At 37.9% G+C, this 17,088-nt stretch overlaps 1 protein-coding gene across 2 annotated transcripts in view; it reads left to right on the top strand.

Moving 5' to 3' along the window:
* CRPPA (CDP-L-ribitol pyrophosphorylase A) overlaps positions 1 to 17,088 on the top strand; it is a 223,323-nt gene that overhangs the window by 150,871 nt on the left and 55,364 nt on the right. The window lies entirely within an intron of this gene.

Raw genomic sequence — 17,088 nt, 5'->3', positions numbered from 1 at the left:
TCGTTCATGACAGGGAATTAGTGTCCATCAGAGAAAGGTTAAAGAAAATCTGAAATATGTTAGCATGGCAGGAGTGTGTACCACTGAAATCTGTCCCTTTCCTCTTACTCCTTTCTTCTCCTTTTAACTTTTGTTCCACTGGGTTTGACACAGTGGGAAACAGCACTTTTGAACACAGTGTTTGTTTTAATGAGTAGTTTCATGAGATGGAGCTTTGGGGAATTAAACAGAGGAGCTCTGTTATTGCTTTCCTGCTGCTGAATGCCACTCTTCCTTCTTTTCCTACAACTAGGGTACCAGATGGCATACAAAAGACGGGAGAGCATTGCTGAAGGAGTTTTGTAATTTTTTAAAAATAATTATTTATAAAAGGTTTAGAAATATTCTTTTATACTACTCCGAAGTAGTCGTAGTACATGGAATGATGAAATGAAGGTTTTGGGTAACAACATTAAATTAGATAAAGCTGTATGAACTCATTGTTACAAAGTATAAGTGAGGTCTATTTTGATGAGGTAAATACTATTGTCCTTCCTTATTTTCTGGGTTTTACAGTTTTTGTATGTGTTGTAAAGGCCATTCAGAAACTGTACTTGGCTGTGAAGCTCTCTGTAACTACTTCAGGTAAATTCATAAGGAGAGATTAAGAAATATATGAACAGGTTCCAGCACTCCAAGGATATCTACAAATACAAAGACCTGTATTTATAGGATACAACAGACACCCATATTTCCCTGTCAAATGCACTCTATTTGCTCTGTATCTTCTAGACATGAGTCACCTTCAAGTCTGTGTGGTCATTGGGAGAACAAATAGTCATATGTTATCAAGTATCAGACACAGAATTTTGTTTTTAAATGGTAATCTTGGGTTGTTTTTAAATGGGAGAGGTTAGACTCAACACTCTACTTCTTACAATGAGCAATTACTTGGAATTTCACTGGGAATTATTTACTAAACACACAGTACTTTCCATCACACTGAGTCACATGGCATGCACACCAACATGCCACACCAAATCTGTTTACAGAAACCCATAAAACCCTGTTCAGAGTAATCAGGCTTTCTTGATGTGGGAATGTTTATGAGACTAAATATTTTTCACTTTCAATATTGTTTGGCTTTTATTGTTTAGACTTAGTCATTCTTCAGGAAAATATTAAGGTCACAAAATACAATGCCTCTTCAAAATTGAGTAAGTTTGAAAAACAAAACTGTTTTTATAGAGTTTGGTTAGCTTACTTAGAAGACTCATTAGAGAGAGTCACAGTAAGCTATCATACTTAGACATATTGAAATGAAACGGAATATTAGATATAAACCTCTGCTACAGATCTCTACCTAATTTATTTTTAATAGAAGAATCAACTTTATTAGTGAAAATGGCCATGGAAATTTTTTAACGAACTAATTCCTTTGAACAATGTATTAGTTAGCTATTATTGCATAACGAATTATCCCAAAATTTAGCGGCTTAAAACAACATTATCTTACAGTGTCTGTGGGTTTTCTGGCTCTGGGCATTTCTAAAGCTATAGTCAGCTCAGGGCTCCACTGGGAATGATGAGCTTCCTTGGTTCACTTGGATGAATGGAAGGATTCAGTTCCTCCGGCTGTTTCACACGCTTATGGGTGGAGATCTGCCTCTATTCTTGCCATGAGGCTGACCTTAGAGCAGCTCACACATGAGTGCTAGCAGGAGAGGGAACTAAAGTGGAGGTCACAGGCTTCTGTAGCATAATCACCAGGTGACATCCCATCACCTTTATTGTATTCTATCCAGTGCAAATTTCTGTGTTCCACCCACATTCAAGGGAGGTGATTCCACAAGTCATGGATACCAGGAGGTGGTGATGATGGGTAGCCATATTAGATGCTGCCTACCACAATAATACCAGAGACTAATATTTCAAGCTAAGAATTATATTTATTTATACCCATTCCATGCAAATTAAGGAGTTTGTAACCAAAATAGGTCTAGAAATGTTTAAATGTAAAAAAACACACACAAAAAACCATACACACACACACACACACACATATATATATATGCATGCACACATATATATGTACAAATGGTTATCATACATATATTTTTTTTCTTGACATATTACTAGAGTAGTAACAGCTGGAGCATGTTTAGCAGGTGGGTGGAGAGCCAAAGACATGGAAACTTATTTTTATGTTTTCTGCACCATTGTTTTTAAAGAGCTTGATTTAGGTCAGGCACATATTAGATGCATTGGAGGCTTATATTTATAGATAGGCTATATTATTTCAATTCAGGTTAGTGGAGTTAGTATTACAAAATAATTGCTATAAAATGGTGGTGTTGCATTTGAGAAAATTGTGATCCATTACCTTTAGAGCAGATAACCCGGAAGTGTTTGACCCCCGAGACTTGGAAAGGAGTTTCCAGGAAACAGAGTTGTGATAATAAGTCAAAAGTGACTAAAGATAAAAGAACTTCAAGGAATTTGATAACTGGAATGCTGTTGGTAATGTTCAGGGATGACAGGTTTGTGGACTTGAACAAAATCCTGAGAAACTTCATTGGGAGTCATCTGACTTCGTATAAACTTTCCCTAGTAAAACTCCTGCTGTATTATCCATGTCATTAAAAAGTTGACAATAAGATTAGTTTAATGTCTGAGATTTTTACTAATAAAATAGAAAAAAATAGGCATGACAAGTAGTCTGAAAGAACAAATTTGAATAATTAGTGCCTGGAAAATGAAGAGTTTTCTAATGTATGGGGCATTCTTTCAACCCTTTGAAATAAAAATGTGTTCACAGCAATTTTATGCAGCCTTTCCTTAAATAACATTAGAGGGTGGGAGCTACCTTCACTGTTTGTTTTCATTGTATGGACACTAATGATCCGAACTGCAGAAGCAGCTGTACAAAGAACTCTAAAGTTGCAGTGTTTAACCGAAGCAAGTAGAGAACACGAGGTGCATGCTAGAGACCTGAAAACCTCAAGCAGGGTGAGAAGTAAAACTAGACAGGAGAAATGTGAAGCCAAAATCAGGTTTTCACAATTGGGCGCTCTATGTCAATGGCAGTAAGTCTAAATACTTTGAAGTGTTTGTGGCCTATAGATATTCCATGTCATTTGGATTAAGAATAACATTTCCAAAACACGGACTGGTGACCGTTTTCCAAGAATGAAAATTGGTTTGTATGCAAATTCCTATTTTCTGCCCCAAACAGTCAATATTCAGAAGAGATAACAGCTTGTAAAATTATAACATGTGTTTATTGTTTCTGAAAATCCTATCAGCATTACTGATTAGGATCACAATGGAAATATAAAGGGACTGTCTCCACTGAGAATCAGGGAGACATGAGTAATGTTTGGCATGTAGATTTGTGTTTGGAAAATGGTAGAGTTTATTGGTTTTCAATTCATCTCATTACTCACTTTTGACAGTTGGTAAAGAAATGTATTTTAATTAAGATCGACTTCCTCTTACAGAATGCATAATGGCAATGATATGCTAATGCTATTAGGAAATGAGTTGGTTTAATAACAAACATATCTACAGTAACTCTTTTAAAATCTGGATTTTAATGGACAGAAAAAACACAGATGTCTCACAAAGATACTATTCATGATTATTGTTATTATGCTGTGGTCATTGTATATATATTTTTGTATATTTTTAATCACTGTATTATACTGAAATCCTGAATCAGGAAGAAAAGAAGGAAATAGTGACTAAAGAGTACAACAAATAATTCACTACCTTTTTCAGCTAAACATATATTTTACCCTTTTTTATTTTTACTCTATTTGTAATTCTCAATCTGCATTTATGACCTAAATGCTTCTAAATCATAATAAATGTTATATCTAGGCCATCCACAGATCTTTTGCTCTATGGATTTTTAAAAAACGGTTTCAAGAACACAATAAATTGTTTTACTATATATAGGACATGCTTCACATTTTTTTTTTTTTTTGCCACAATGATTTTTTGGTCGAAGTACTCAAAAAATACGTTTGATTTTTGTTTGTAAGCTTTCAAGTAAAATTAGAGTAATGCAAAATGTATTAAAATATAGACCATTAAACTAATCTAGATGTCACTTACTGGTATGTCCTTACATTCAGTTTGCAGGTTTGAACCAACCTTATGTTCTGTTCTTACTATAAAGTCAGATAACAAAAATAGCATTTTGAGCCCTGGCCGGTTGGCTCAGCGGTAGAGCGTCGGCCTGGCGTGCGGGGGGACCCGGGTTCGATTCCCGGCCAGGGCACATAGGAGAAGTGCCCATTTGCTTCCCCACCCCCCCTCCTTCCTCTCTGTCTCTCTCTTCCCCTCCCGCAGCCAAGGCTCCATTGGAGTAAAGATGGCCCGGGCGCTGGGGATGGCTCCTTGGCCTCTGCCCCAGGCACTAGAGTGGCTCTGGTCGCGGCAGAGCGATGCCCTGGAGGGGCAGAGCATCGCCCCCTGGTGGGCAGAGCATTGCCCCTGGTGGGCGTGCTGGGTGGATCCCGGTTGGGTGCATGCGGGAGTCTGTCTGACTGTTTCTTCCCGTTTCCAGCTTCATAAAAATACAAAAAAATAAAAATAAATAAATAAATAAAAATAAAATAGCATTTTGAGGATATACTGCTGTGAAAAGGTACCAAATACCACGCTTTTTATAATATTCTTCATTTAGTATACATATGTATGCATTTATAGTAGTCTAATACATCAGCATTATACTGTATATTTCTAGTTCCTTTCTAGTGAAAAGTCCTCCTTGCTTGTCTACCAGGTAGAATCTTTAGGTATGACTTGATCTATTTAGTTTTGAATTTTTAATAAGAGTAACACATTTTACTAAATCTGTATACTAAAGTTTAACATAATTGTGCCATAGTCTTCACTGCTTAATCCTCTTATCCCTTTATTAAATTTCTGACTTCATATTTAAGAGTTTGGATAGAATTAAAGGATTTAGGTTCTTCAGGGAGGGTGGTCTCACTTTCTCTTTTTAATTTAAGAAAGCCCAACATTCATGCAGATTGTTTTTCTTACCTTCATGAAAAGAAACAGGCTAAAATATGAACCCTCAGAAACAGGTGTGTGTGTGTGTGTGTGTGTGTGTGTGTGTGTGTGTTTTGGTCTATTTCATTGCTTAATTTCTAGAACCTACTATGGGACTGTGTACAAAGTACATCCTTAATAATTCTTTGTTGATGAACAAGTATGTATTGTGTGAATATGAACATACACTTGCAAGTATCATCATAGATCTGAGTAGTATCTTTACTTTTTTTGTTTATAGTACTGTACTTCTCTGATGGTTTTCTGTTTTGGCTGTACCTGTTGTATTTGTGAAAGTGGGAATAATACTAACAGAAAGGTAATTAAACCATATATTCTTTATAAGCTGAATTTATAGTAATAAATGTTAATAAAGTCCAAACTATAGGCCAACATTATTCATAAACAGTTTATTATTAGACATAGTATATCAAAAAGCTTACTATAAAAATTTATCATATATTCAAGCAAAAGAAGAAAAATAATATCCTCTCTACAGTTGGAGCAAAAACATAGTAAAAATTCATTAACCAGTCATGATATACTCTAAGCATACTAGGGCTAGAAGTAAAAGTTTTTAACTTGATAAAGTGATATACCAGAAATTTAAAGCAAACATCGAACTTAATATATGGGTTAGGAACGTTGCCTTAGAATGAAGGCTAAGAAAAGAATAATCACAATGACCATTTCTGGTCAACCTTGTACTGGCGGTCCTAACTAGCACAGTAGCCAAGAGAGAAATAAAAAGTTAAAGGATTGTAAAGTAAGAAACAAAACCTAACATTATTTGTGAATAATAAGATTTTTTACATAGAAACCTCAGAAACCTGTAGACAAATTTATAAATTTAGTAACTGAGAAATATTTTGCATGTAGAGTCAATACAGTAACAGAACTTTATTTTAACATAAGAGCAACACAATGTTAGCAGCTTTAAATACTGTCTTTTATGAAATGGGACTATAATAAATGGGGGGTGTTTGTGTATGTGTGTGTTCTCTTGATCTCCTTCTTTTTCAGCTTAAAGGATATATAACAATTATGTTAATCTATTTACCTTGCAGTGAATTTGATTTCTTAATGTATTTATGTATTGATGAAATTACTTCGTTTTGGTTTCAGGTTTCTGCATGCTTTCTAACCACAGTTGTGTGTGAACATTCATTGTTAGGTACTGCTTTTTCACTTACAGAAATTGATAATATGCCAGTTTACTAATTTTTCCCCAATATTAGGCATTTAGATGTACATGGTAAATTCTTGGAAAAGCCTTCTGATTGACTTTTTGCAAAACTTTTGCAAAAAAATTTTAATTAACTTATGAGGAGACATCTTAAGATGTCGTAGGGTAGCTGAAGCTAACTGTGTGGTGTCTAGAAATCAAATGAGGCAGCAACTTAGAACTTTCTAGAATTTCAGAGCATTTTGAATTTATAGAAATGTGAATTTTATGAAGAAAATATTTAATGTTGATCGTGTTTATAGTATTTTCAGATGTTCACTATAAATGTAGCTGTTGTGATAAAATGGTGTTCCTGATGTAAAAAAATATTAAATACCATAGATTTGAGGTTTATAGATGAACATGTCCAATTTCTAATGTGAGAACATGCTTTTGACCAGCCATAACACCCAACATTATAGTTGTGCTGAGGCATGAACTAAAATTACTATAATGATGAAGAACATGTCATGTAGCATTTCAGCATAGCCAATTTGCTGCCATTTCTTCTGAAAGTTTACAGATCCTAAGTGATGGTTTGGGAATAAATTAGAGTGGAATATCTGATTGACTTGGGTCCATTAAATTAACAAAATCTGGAAACCAGAAATACCAGAATGAGTTCTCCTGTCGATGCAAAGATACTTTATCAAGTTCGAGAAAAAGATGTACTGAAGTGGTCCACAGTGGAAAGCTTCCTACCACCCTGCTCCCATCAGCCTAGACCCCACCTCCCACCCCCGAACAACAGCGCCCGTCCTTCCCAAGTTTGTGATTTTTTTTTGTTGTTGTTGTTTTTTTGTATTTTTTCTGAAGCTGAAAACGGGGAGAGACAGTCAGACAGACTCCCGCATGCGCCCGACCGGGATCCACCGGGCACGCCCACCAGGGGCCACGCTCTGCCCACCAGGGGGCAATGCTCTGCCCCTCTGGGGCGTCACTCTGCCGCGACCAGAGCCACTCTAGCGCCTGGGGCAGAGGCCAAGGAGCCATTCCCAGCGCCCGGGCCATCTTTACTCCAATGGAGCCTTGGCTGTGGGAGGGGAAGAGAGAGACAGAGAGGAAGGAGGGGGTGGGGCCCTGGCCGGGAATCGAACCCGGGTCCCCCGCACTCCAGGCCGACGCTCTACCGCTGAGCCAACCGGCCAGGGCTGTGATTTGGTTTTATAGCTAGATTTTCCCTCCTGTGCCCTCAAGCTTTCTTTATGTCTACAGGATGTATTCATGATGTAGGTGTATCACATTTATCATGTGTACTTTATTCTCTTTCACCTAGGTTTGGGTAGGTTTTTGCCTTTTTTTGAGAAAAGTGTGTTCCCAACTAGGTTGTCAGATGAACTAAGTCGCTGTTATGTTTCACTAAAACATGATTGTCAGCATCTGAGGAATAATCAACAGGGTTGGCGTATATTTTTTCTATTGAAATAAGATGCATCATTTGGTTATAAGGAAACGTGCAACTGTGGAAACAACAGCAAAGCTCTAAGAGTATTTATTCTAGGTGTTTGCTATCTGTTATTGAGGGAAAACAAAACTGAGAGTGATGGCTACTCTCTTGTGATCAGAAAGTTGGAAGCCAACGGAGCAGACCTTCTCACCTGATCAGGGAAGATGCCTCACTTGTTGACTGTGACTGAGTTCTGAGTCTCAAACCTGAGCATCTTTGCAGACTCTCTACATCTATGAAGCTCAGTCAGCCACAGTATTCCAAAATCCCCATTGCATGTCCTCGAATGCACATGGTGTCAGTATCTGTAGCGTTTCTTCCTTCATCTTAGCTTGACGTATTCCCACTAGCTCTGTCTATCTTATTTTCTTCTGTTGCTCAAGCCTAGCTGAATGAAACTGCTAAATAAAAGTTGTTTGTTAAAATCAGCCATTCGTAGAGTATGGGAAGAAGACTGATATCTTTTGATCACAGTGTGCACTAGGCACTTTCATATACACTCTCATTAGTCCTGGGATATACGTATTAAAAGCTCTACCATATACTATTGAGGCACCCCAGGCCCAGAAACTCAAATATCTCTTATACACAAGCAAATAAATGGCTGAGCTGGATTTGGATTTCAAATGTATCATAATGCTCACCTACTCACTGAGGCTTTAGTAGAAGAACTTTTTTAAAACACACACACACACACACACACACACACACACACACACACTGAAATGAAAGCCATGCTACTTATTAACATTTAGTGGACTTTTCATTTGTCCTGGAAACCAAACTAGTTTATATTCCTTTTTGGATATTTTCTGACCCAGTCTTCTCTTGGCTGTTTGAAGATGGCTGCCGCTGGGCATGCAGGTTGGAAGGTCTTTCTTTAACTTTGGAATGTGGAGCAGAATGCAGGCAGAGAAACCCTAGCCTGAGCGTGCTCGGGGCTGGGGGGAGGCTGAGATGCCTAAAAGATACGGCATATTTTCCAACGATGTTCTTAGGGAGGTGGCCATAAATAAATGGCCAAATGCCATTTTGTGGCTTGAAAAACTCCACGGGTCATTCTGATAGGTTCCAGCAGGACCACCACCCAATAAAGAAACATGAAGGAAAAGTTTAAAATAAATAAATAAATAATAAATAAGGCATAAATAGCACTGTTCAGAATGCTCTTTATCACATGCAGTTAGGAGCCCAAACCAAAACAAAGTAGGCTATACACAATGATCTGTGTCAGCAAAGATAATTTAGATAAGCAGGTAATTAAGGTGAGCACTGTGAGGGAAACAGTGTCAAGGCGCCCTGGTGCCTGCTGGAATGTATCCCACCCAGCCCATTTTGGCAGTGAAACGGAGTCAATACCTAAGAATGATTGCTTCTGGGACCAAGTGTTTTCACAGAGGTTATGCTTTTAAAAAAAAAAAAACGTGGTTAATTTTTCAACTCACTTGAGATTTTACTCAACTTCTTTGCAGAATTTAGACTGTTTTTCTATCCAGCCTCATCTAGCTAATGAAGACCAACCAGCGCAGGGAACAGTCTGTCTGTGTCCTGGTGACGACACAGCCAGTGTCAGATCTGATCGTGCTGAAATGGGCACTTCCCAGGAGAGCGAGGATGGGCCTCCCACACTTAGATGAGGCAGAACAAGTCCTCAGGCAAGATAAACAAAGGGAAAAATAAACAAATGAGACTACATCAAACTAAGAAGCTTTTGCACAGCAAAAGAAACCATCAACAAAATGAGAAGACAACTCATTTAATGGAAGATCACATATGCCGAGACATCTGATAAAGGCTTAATATCCAAAATTTATAAAGAATATATAAAACTCAACAACAAAAAAAGCAATCCAATTAAAAAATGGACATAGGATCTGCCTAGGCACTTCTCCAAAGAGAACATACAGATGACCAATAGATAAATGAAAAGATGTTCAACATCACTAATCATCAGAGAAATAAAAGTTAAAACCACTATGAGATATCACCTCACACCTGCCAGAATAGCTATTGATATTATCAATAAATCAACAAACTACAAGTGTTGGCCAGGATGTGGAGAAAAGGGAACCCTCATGTGCTGTTGGTGGCAATCTAGATTGGTGCAGCCACTGTGGAAAACAGTATGAATTTTTCTCAGAAAAATTAAAAATTGAATTGCCTTTTGACCCAGCAATCCCACTTCTAGGAATATATTAAAAGAAACATAAAACACGAATTCCAAGGAGTATGTGCATCCCTATGTTCATTGCAGTGTCATTTACAATAACCAAGATCTGGAAACAGCCCAAGTGCCCATCAGTAGATGAGTAAATAGAAAAAACTGTGGTGCATTTACACAATGGAATACTACTTGGCTGTAAAAAAAAAAAAAAAGGAAATTCTACCTTTTGGACCAGCATGGATGGACCTGGAGGTTTTTCTGCTAAGTAAAATAAGCCAGCCAGAGAAGAGAAATACCACGTGATTTCAATTCTTTGTGGAATCTAATGGACACAATAAACTGGTGAACAAGATAGGAGCAGAAACATGAATACACAGAACAGACTGGCAGCTGGCAGAGGGGAGACAGTTGGGGCTCGATGAAAGAGACTGAAGGGGCCCTGGCTGGTTGGCTTAGTGGTAGAGCGTCGGCCTGGCGTGCGGGGGACCCGGGTTCGATTCCCGGCCAGGGCACATAGGAGAAGCGCCCATTTGCTTCTCCACCCCCGCCCCCTTCTTCCTCTCTCTCTCTTCCCCTCCCGCAGCCGAGGCTCCATTGGAGCAAAGATGGCCTGGGAGCTGGGGATGGCTCCTTGGCCGCTGCCCCAGGCGCTAGAGCGGCTCTGGTCACAGCAGAGCGACGCCCCCTGGTGGGCAGAGCAGAGCATCACCCCATGGTGGGCATGCCGGGTGGATCCCGGTCGGGCGCATGCGGGAGTCTGTCTGACTGTCTCTCCCCGTTTCCAGCTTCAGGAAAAAAAAAAAGAGAGAGACTGAAGGGATTAATTAATAAAAAAAATACATACATAACACATAGACAGACAACAGAGCGGTGCTTGCCAGAGGGAAAGGGGCGGGAGTAAGTGGAGGTGGGCAAAGGGAGGGAAAGGGGGATGAAAAAAGACTTGACCTGGGCAGGAGGGTGCACGATGTGGGGTGCAGACGGTGTTTTATTACTCTTGAAATTTGTATGGTTTTTTTGAACCAATGTCTTCTGATTAAATTAAATTTAAAAATACAATGGAATCATTATCTATGGTTTATAATTTTAATCTCTGGGAGACTCTGAGTTTGAGAGTATCACTAATTATAAATGTACAGTTTTTTATTGAAGCAAATTCTTCTATCTAAAGCAACTTTTTCTACATTGTGCTATATAGGATATTAATTTCATACATTTTAAATAAGTATATCATGAAAAAGTCCCATAGTTAACTAGCTTGGGAGGAATATTGAGTTTTCTTAAGTAAAAGGTCCATACAGAAAGTTTAAATTATTTTCATATTCTAGCAACAAAAATTTGAAAACTAAAGTTAAAAAAAATAAACAGTATCACTTACAGGAGCATAAGAAAACATGAAAGACTTAGAAATATAAATTTAGCAAAGTGTTCACGGTCTTTATACTTAAAGCTATAAAATACCACTGAGAGAAATTAACACTTAAAATAAATGGAGTTACATATCAATTTCATGGATTGACAAGATGACAGTTTTCCATCAGTTGAGCTATAACTCACTGTAATCTCAATCAAAATGCCAACAGTCATTTATTTTTGAAAGTGACAAACGATTTTTAAAATTTCTATGGAAATATAAAGTGTATAGAATAGCTTTAATTATTTTTTTTTAAGTATAATAACATTGCATGACTCAAACCAACTGATTTAAAGACTTGTAAGGCTACAGATTCAAAACTGTTTGAAACTGGTGTAATATTTAGATAGAGGAACTGAACAAAATAGAGTACAGTATCTAGAAATAGACACACACACACACATATATATATAGTCACTTGATTTTTATAAAGGCATTAGGTAATTTCATAGGGAAAGAAAAATCTTTTCAACAAATTGTTCTAGAACAATTGGAAAGAGTTCTCAGAAAACATTGAACTTTAAATTCCATATTTCATCTAACACAAATATAAATCAGAGATAATCATTAAATATAGAGTTAAAAACTAAATGTACATCTACACACCACATGCTTGAATCCCCAAAACATTATGTTAAGCATTAGAAACCATTTACAAAAGAGTACATACTGTATGAATCATTTTATGTGAAGTCCTGTACAGGAAAAACTAGTGTACAGTAACAGAAATAAGAACAGTGGAATGAGACAAAAGGGGGGAGGGTATGGTCAGTATGTTGATGGAATGGTGGATATATGGTTGTATTTATTTGTGAAAACTCAAATTTTATGCTAAAAATCTGTATGTGAATTATGTCTCAGTGAAAACTAGTTTCTTTAAGGAATAATTTATCAGATTGTACATGTTGCCTTTGCCTCTCTAGGCATTCCATAAGCATTGTTTCTGAAACTGTGCTTGCCTCACAACTCTATTGTATTCGTTGTTCTCCAGAGAAGGAAATGACTAGAATATGCGCAAAAAGAGAGCAAGATTGCCACAACTGTGTGAACTGACAAATCTGCAATTGGAAGGCAGGCTAGCAGTCTGGAAATTCAGGCAAGATTTCTGTGTTTTAATCCTAAAGAGGAATTCCTTCTTTGCGAAACCACAGTTATCGCTCTTAACACCTTCAACTGATTGGACGAGGCCCAACACAATATAGAGGATAATCTGCTTTGCTTAAAAGGTCAGCTGATTGTAAATATTAATTACATCTAAAGAAAATACCTCCACAGCCACACCTAGACTACTGTTTGACCAAACAACTGGGTATAGTGTAGCCAACTTGACAGATAAAATTAACCAACACATCTATAATTATGGAGACTCTTGCACAACTTAAAAGGGACATTTCAGGCATTTGAGGGGAAAAAAAAATTCAGATTGAAGCAGGATGGCTAATAATTTGTACTTAAAACCTGTAAGCTATCTTTATAGTCACAACTACCAGCCCTGTCTGTGAAATGTATAAGTGATCTTATACATGGTTCATGAATTGAGCTGTGGTGGCTGAGGAAGTGAATTATTATTTTCAAATTGGAGATCTCTGGGCAAGAGGGGAAGCCTGCGTTCTCTCACCCGCTTCTCCAGCACCATCCCATGAGGAAGAATTACAAGTTTAATCACATGCGTTGTGAACAACGATTGGATCACCTCCCCTGAATCCTCAAACCACTCTGGAAACTGAGTAGGAGAGATTTCATCCCTTTTTTAAAGATGAAGGATCCGAATCAACGGGATGGCGTGATTTGTCAAAGATTTGATCCTTTAAAAAGTCACTATACCAGTCATTGTTTTTGAATCTTGGAATGCCCAGTGGAGGAAGCACAGACCGTCCCTGCACTTGCCGAGCTCGCATTCTAGTGGGTGGGAGGCAGAGTAAAAACTATACCAAGAGAATTAATTCTACAGTACGGAATGAGAGGAAATGATCAGCTGACAAGTGCTGGGAGAAATAATGACGTGGAGGGTGTTAGGGGGTGTTGAGAATCTCCCATGGGGGTTGCCTCATTTAGAAGGTGGCATTTAAACAGAGGCTTGAAGGAGGAGCTGACGGAAGGAGGCTGGTGGGTACCCAGGAGAGCCAATCCGCCAGAGGAAACAACTGATACGGAGACTGCTCACTAAGACTAGAGTCCTGGTCTTAAGTGGTTCCTTCTTTTAGCGAGTAAGTATTGAGCACCCTCTTTCTGCAAGCGTGGTTCTAGGCAACAGACCTTCAACAGTAAAAATATGTATTGTGTTCAGGAAATTGCTAATTCCTGATTCTTTTCACCATAGAAGTGGGTCCTCAACCATGAATCACAGAGTCTTTATAAAGGTCTTCAAATTTATTTTGCTCTCAGAATTTTCTATAGACAATAACTATTATTTTGAAATATATATACGTGTGTATTATTGATAAAGTTAATTTAGCGACTTTGCCAACTGCATAATTATCATTATGCATTATTTAGCTGATGAATTCTAAAAGTCTGCTGTGATCCTGCTGGGTGGTATATAGTCTGCGAGCAATTCTGAAGTTGAAAAGAGTCCTCATTCTTGAAAATGTTGGGAAAACGTCTGCTCTGTGCTGTGCGTTTGCCAGACTGAAGTTGGCTCCAAAAGCCACACTAAAAATGTGCTGTGTCTGAAGACAAGGGAGTCCTTTGGAAGTTTTTAACTGGAGGAAAAACATGATCAGACCTGTGTTTTTGGAAGATTTCTTTTTATTGTCGGTTCTACAGAGGAAGCTAAATGGAATAAATCTATTGAGGAATGCATATTGTTTAATTATAATTACTTGATTCATTTTTAACACAGTGATCCAAACTGCACTGTACTTAATTCTTTGTTCCTTAATGCTTAAAAGAAATGCAAATCCTTGCATTATACATTATGTAAATTAGTATTTCCAAGTTCGAGGTGTCTTCTATTAAAAGCCAACAACTAGAAATAGTATTGTAGCTTAGCCCTGGATGGACAACTTGAAGTGAAACTCGGGACCGGTAAAAACCTACCCTAGTGAGGGTCTATGCACAGGCTAGCAGATAGACATCTGGTTTCTGCATCTGCAAGCTGAGTTAACATTTATATGGTTGGATGAACTTCCCTTTTAGCCTCTTGTTTGAAAGTCTAGCCTTTAGTGTTTGAACTTCCTTTTTTTTTTTTTATCTTGATAGACTGTGAACCAAAGAATTAATTATATAAGAGATTTGAAAGTATATGTTTAACGTCAGTAAAGGTCCCTCTACTGATATTTAATATTGCGTGGTTTGAGTAGTGATAAATACATTCTAAGAGACTTGAGAAAGATGGAAATCAGCATCCTTACATTTGGCAGGCTAAGGCAATTCTGTCTTTGTGAGGGATTCCCAAAGCCTGCTGTTTGTCTTGGATATTTTCACTTGGAATTCTCCTTGTGTTTTATATTTTATTCCTGTGTGGTATTCTTTCCCTCTCAGGAAAGCTGATCTTCTGTGATCACTCCTAGTCTCCAATTCATTTCTTCACACTAACTATATTTTGATCTTTGAAATTGCTGTCAGGCAGAATATCAATATGAAATTGTAACAGTTGTTTGCATTTATGTTCAGTTCAACCTGTGTGGTACTGGCAACACTATGAATATTCATTCTCAGGACTCAGGACGCATGCTTTTGGCTTTGTTGCTGATTCAGATTTTCCGTGCATGTGGGTATGTGGTTGCTCTTGCTCAAGCATCGAGATGCCTGGTTGCTAATGCTTCCCACTTGCCAGATGGTAAATGTGCAGCCACGATTTTCCAGACAACATTGTTGTCCGGGTAAAGATCCATATACTGAGTTTTTCAGGTGTGCTTTTTATCTCAGTGAATAGTAAATGAGATCTGGTCACAGCACAATGGCTTTTAGTTGCCTAACCAGGTTCTGTGAGCCCTCAACTTTCTGCATTTGCCGTGGTTGTCTTCACCATTAGGGGATGTCCTCCATTGTTAGTATACTGGTTGCAACTGAGACTTAATGAGATAGTCCCAGCCACACTATTCTGAGATGTACTCTAGTTCCAATGACCTTATCAGCCAGAGAAGAAATGCAGACACTGAAGTCTACACAGGATGGCTATGTGTGTCCATCCACCAGAGCCCAGGAGATAGTGAATGATACTGAAACATACTAAATGTTTGCATAGGAATCAGTCATCCAGTCTGCATTTAACTTGGCTTTTTTTTCTTTTCTTTTTTCTTTTTCTTTTCAATTATTATGGCTAGAAGAGCTGAAATGATGGTCCTTTTCACCCTGGAAATGATTAAGGAACTTGTTAAAGAGCTAAAAGTCCTGGATATTATTTAATTACTATTTATAAAATACATTTTAATTGAAAGATGACAAGGTTATAATAATCTTCAGATTATCTCTTAAAACAAGCATTCTTTTGAAGTAAATGTGCAGAAAGTGAGTGCAATTTTATATAGATTATTCTGTTTTTGAGATGTTAGGCAGGTGGCAGGTGAGGATGATGAATTATATTATAATTTAATGAGAGACTCTTATGGTTCTAACACCATAAGAATTTATGTCCCTAGATTCATTATCTAAAGTTACGCTTACAATGATCACCCCATATCAGGGGGATCACCCTCATGGGTACATAACCTGGCTCAGAGAGTTTCTTTAACTTGTGCTGCTGGCAGGCACAGACAGAATAGAATCTCCAGCCAGTCTGATGTTAAGCCCATCATATTAACAACCACAAGACTGTATGACTGTTTGAATGGGTCTATATGGGTGCATGTATGTGTACACATATAAAATAACCTTCTATTCAGTAAATACGGTTTTGAAGCCATACCGCTATCACTGAATATGCACTTTAATAGATTGGTATCTATTTCCAGCACTCCCACGCTTGGCCTCTCTTTGCCTCACTACCACATGCTTGTTTTTGTCATCCTTGCTGTAAAACAGAACAAAACAATAAGTACATAATGGAATGAAATAATGACTTCTTCCAAATTGATATTTCTCCTGGCATGGAAACCGTTTCTCATTTAACTATAAAGTATAAACTAGATCACATCGCAGCCGGGAACACTCGTTCTGGGTATTTGCACTCACCCAGCCCCTAAAACATGTCTTACTCACCTTGACTGTGACTGTGACTTGACTGTCTGCCTCTGCTGTCCGCATCTGCAGCCTCTCCTCCCTCCCTTCCCGCCTTTGCCTCTGCGAAGGCTTGCCTCTCTGTCTTCCCTTCAAATCTATGTATCTCATCAGCTCCCACTTCTTAAGGAATTATTTAATTTCTCTCCATCTCATAGCCCCTCCCAACTACTGAAATTTGTATGTAGCTACTGAATTGTGGTCAGATTTCTTACAAGTTTTTCTGATGGTTTATGGACTCCACGGTGTCCATGATTATACTGAAGATACTTGCTCGTTGTTGAATGCGTTGCTTTGGATCTTTAAAGGTTAACCAACCAAACAAAAAAATGAAATAGCTGGAGATTTTAAAAGTGGATAAGCAGGAATTAGGCTTGGAAAGGAGTCAGGAAAAGGCCCTGTTTCATGCTCATACGATGCTTATGCTAGCATGGGTTATTAAAATGCTAATAAAAAGTCTTTAGGTTTAAACTAAATAAAAAACTGTGAATGCATTTATTGGGCCATAATACAGAAATAATATTATGAGGTTCAAGTTTTAGGAACAGAAAATCCCCTAGAAATTTGCCAAGAGACTGTGTGTTTTCACTGTACCATGACTAATTCAACACGTGCAAATAGAACAGAAAGAAAAC

Source organism: Saccopteryx bilineata, chromosome 7 (genome assembly GCF_036850765.1).
Source record: "Saccopteryx bilineata isolate mSacBil1 chromosome 7, mSacBil1_pri_phased_curated, whole genome shotgun sequence".
In the NCBI taxonomy this organism is placed as follows: domain Eukaryota; kingdom Metazoa; phylum Chordata; class Mammalia; order Chiroptera; family Emballonuridae; genus Saccopteryx; species Saccopteryx bilineata.
This window is presented reverse-complemented; position numbering and strand designations above follow the sequence as displayed.